We start from the raw sequence: 4,117 nt of genomic DNA, 5'->3' as shown, positions 1-4,117 counted from the left end.
AAGAAAAACATATAAACACCAACCCAGCCACAAAACCTTTGACCTACAATCTGTCTTGCTTTCAAAATATTCTTGGCTTGGGGAGTGGAACTATGAGAAGGTGTGGCCCTGTTGGGGTAGGTGTGGCCTTGTTGGAGTAGGTGTGTCACTGGACTTAAGTGGAGTATGGACTTAAGACCTTCATCCTAGTTTCCTGGAAGTCAGTAGTCTGCTAGCAGCCTTCAGTTGAAGGTATAGAACTTTCACCGGATCCTGTACCATACCTGCCTGGATGCTGCCATGTTCCCACCTTGATGATAATGGACTGAACCTCTGAACCTGTAAGCCAGCCCCAATTAAATGTTGTTCTTTATAAGACTTGCAGGCTGGTGAGATGAGTGGTTAAGAGCACTGACTGTTCTTCCCTAAGGACCTGAGTTCAAATCCCAGCAACCACATGGTGCTCACAACCAGTCATAAAGACATCTGACGCCCTCTTCTGGTATGTCTGAAGACAGCTACAGTGTGCTTACATATAATACATACATACATACATACATACATACATACATACATAAATAAATCTTTTTTTTTAAAAAAAGACTTGAATTGCCCATGGTCTTTGTTCACAGCACTAAGACACCAAATAATACCCTATTTGACTTAGGGCCCACTCTATGACACAGAACCCATATAAGACATTCCAGGATAACCAAGACCTAGAAACTAGATAACCTAGAGACTTGGGAGTAAAACCAAACACTATTGGTCTAAAAATGAAAAAAAAAAGGAAAATATCAATAAAATGATTTGTACTGATATTCTGGTATACTTAAAGATCAGTGCCTTTTTCAGTCATGATCAAAGAGGCTTCCTCCAGCCAGGAACAGATGCAGAAACCCACAGACAGACAATACTCAGAAAGTCTACAAGGTATGTCCCCATCAAATTCCTGACAGAAGGAGGAACCCCATGGCAAAGGAGGCAGGAAGGACATAAGAACCAGAGGGGAGTGGAGGGCGTCGGGAAGACAAGGCTCTGCACATCAACCAAGCCAAGTCCCACACGAGCTCACAGAGACTGAAGCAGAAAGCACAGGGCCTACACGGGGCTGGACTGGGTATTGTCGCTTTTTTTCTATTTTTTTATTTTTATTTTTATATAGAAACAGGAAGATTTATTTTGTTTACCAACATAGATATAACACTAGAGCAAAATGGAATGAGGTGAGAAGGGCAGAGAGATACTAGATGGATCACACCAACTGGGGGAGTGACTTCGTTGGCGCCCCTGAGGCCCTTTGACACCTGACGCGAGGCTCCAAGATTTACATACTGAGAAAGATCAGAAGAAGGCAAGCACCATCACCGAGAGGAGCCTGGAGCTTACACAGTCTAAGTGATCAATGATATCTACACTGAAGGATGGAGAGGGTCACCTCAGTAGCATCAGGAGCAGAGTTCCTTAGGACACACGCCCTTCTCCTAACACTATTAAGAGGTAGGTCCCCTCATACCATGGTCTTTAACTACATAGCACGTTCCCCACTTCCCACAGTGCCTTCGCTCTGCCCCAAGCCTCTCCCTGCGAGTGTTTTCAGAGTGGTTGAATCCAGAGGTGGGAGGAGGCAATGGCGGGAGTTGATGGATAGGAGTTGGATGGGTGAGGAGGTGTGTGTGCTTGAGAGTCCACCTGCGTGTCTTGGAGATTGCTACTGCTCAGGAGCGCCTGTTCTGCAGGCTTGAAGGCTGGCATCCCAAGGTAGGGGCAGTTGGCTAAGTCAGAAGCGCCACCCAGGTAGCAATTTCCACAGGCGGACAGCCCGATGCTCTGCGCTTTTGACTTCTCTCTTTCTAGTTCTTCTGCAAGACCACAGATGCAGTTCTCACAGGCTTTCCTTTTTTTCTTTTTCTTTTTTTCTTTTTTCCCCTTTCTCCACCTGAAGGAGCCTTCAGGAGGCTGGATCGGGCTTCTTCAAATCTTCTGGATCTAGCAGCTCATCTGAGCCAAGTGATGTCCTTGCTGTCATCCTCTACATCATTGGGCCCAGAGCTCAGCAGCAAGCAGAATCCACCACAGGCTTCACTGAAGAAGCCTTCATGTTGATGAAAAGCTTAAGCCCGCTAGAAGAGCCCACTTCAACGTTTGGCTTCTTGCCAGAGACATGAACTAAGAGCAGGCTGTCACTGTGGTAGCCCAGGTATTCCTGGACAGACTGCCCCTCCTCGGGGCTCAAGGACTCCGCTGCAACTCGTCTACTTCCACAAGGCCAGAAAGAGTCAGAGACAAACGAACACAGCTTAGAGGCCATCCTTAACTTTCTCATCGTTGACTGCAGCTGTCTCTACTGACCTCATCCTGGCTGAAGGGGAATTCATTCCTGCCATCACAGCCAGAACCTCATCACTATGCAGAGAGGTGTTCCCTGGGACTACATCGACACACTAAACTCCAAAGCTGGAGTCGTTTTGTTTTCTTTTGTTTGTTCAAGACAGTGTTTCTTTCTGTAGCCCTGGCTGTCCTAGAACTGACGCTATAAAACAGGCTTGCCTGAAACACACAGAGATCTGCCTGCCTCTGTCTCCAAGCTCTGGGTTCAAAGGCGTGTGCCATGCTGCCCAGCAGAATTTGGGTCCTTTATGGACAGGCCGTACTAGCTGGTGGATGCTTTCCATAAATACTTGGCCCTCACTGGCCAGTTAACCTTTGAAGTCTATCCAGTTTTCAGGACCTCCTCAGGAGATGACTTGTCCCAGAAAACTGCCACAGCTGGCCAGGGAGGGGACTCTGACATTGCTGCAGTGCTGCAGGACCTAAAAGCTGCTCCGTCTCCCCAGCTTAGTGTTTTTATAGGATTCTTGAGCGTTTGAACAAGTGGGTCTTCTGAGTCTCGTGTCTGCTCTTTGGATGCTTTTCCTCCTGCTGGGTTGCCTTGTCCGATTTCAATATGATGGTTTTTTGCTTTAACTTATTATATTTTATTTTGTCATGTTTGGTTGTTATCTCTTAAAGCCTTTTCCTCTCTAGTGAGAGTCAGAACTGGGGGGAGGGGCTGGGAGAAGTAGAGAGAGGAACTGGAAACTAGCATCAGGTGTGAGAAAAGAACCTATTTTCAATAACTGGGGAAAAAGAGGAATAGCCTAGAGATCAGACTGAATAGAGGTCGTTTTTACATTTTATAAGTAATCACTTTCACGAGTACTTTCATATCATCCCTCTCAATTTCTTTACCTTTCAAATACTTTAATATTGTGTAAATGATTTGAAAACTACAAATGCATTACAGCTTGGCAAGGTTAGAGGCCAGTCTTGAAATACAAGTAGGGAAACGTATGTTGTAGGGCAATACTGCCCCCTACAGGTCCTCAGCATGCTTTGGGCAAGACAGGCCCCACCCAACCATCGGACTGTCCTGCAGATTGAATCAAATCTGTTCTGTTTTCAAAGGGGCTGGGAACAGTAGCAAGGTATTTGGTCTCTGTCCACAGTCATCATCGCTCATGAAGCTGGGTGATCCGGAGGATGGAAAGCAGGCGAGCCCAGGAAAACCACCCCAGTAAGATCGAGTGTGCACTGGGCAAGACAAGAGACAAAGGGAGTCCGATTCCTGCGTACCTTACCTCCGGGCCTAGAAAGGTGCCTAGAATGAGGTCACCAAGCTGACCACTAGGGACACATTCCTTTTTTTTTTTTTTTTAAGATTTTATTTTATTATTCTATCTAAGTACACTGTAGCTGCCTTCAGACACACCAGAAGAGGGTGTTAGATCTCATTACAGATAGATGTGTGCTACCATGTGGGTGCTGGGATTTGAACTCAGGACCTCCGGAAGAGCAGTCAGTACTCTTAACCGCTGAGCCATCTCTCCAGCCCACGAACGCATTCTTAATGCTGTGCTTCTAGAAAAGGCATGCAGGCTGGCTGAAGAGTGGTCAGTAGAAAGGAAGGGCCAGAAGAGAAGCCATCTGCGCCACGAGAGAAACTAGACCCCTGACCCGGGGAGTGCCTACCTTCAAGTTTTTTGCCCATCTCATCCCAACTTGATCCATACTTGTCTTCTTAACTTAGGATTCAATTTTCTTCTCTTTCTCTATCCCTTTTCCTATGTCTCATTTTGCAAGAGCCAAGCAAGGCTCC

At 46.4% G+C, this 4,117-nt stretch overlaps 1 pseudogene; it reads right to left on the bottom strand.

Moving 5' to 3' along the window:
• Positions 1 to 1,575: 1,575 nt before the first annotated feature.
• On the bottom strand, positions 1,576 to 2,773 carry LOC127678612 (anamorsin-like; annotated as a pseudogene).
• Between the last annotated feature and the right edge of the window lie 1,344 nt (positions 2,774 to 4,117).

The sequence above is a fragment of the Apodemus sylvaticus genome, chromosome 1, assembly GCF_947179515.1.
Source record: "Apodemus sylvaticus chromosome 1, mApoSyl1.1, whole genome shotgun sequence".
Taxonomy (NCBI): Eukaryota; Metazoa; Chordata; class Mammalia; order Rodentia; family Muridae; genus Apodemus; species Apodemus sylvaticus.
The sequence above is the reverse complement of the archived record's forward strand: the minus strand, read 5'-3'. Positions and strand labels throughout refer to the sequence as shown.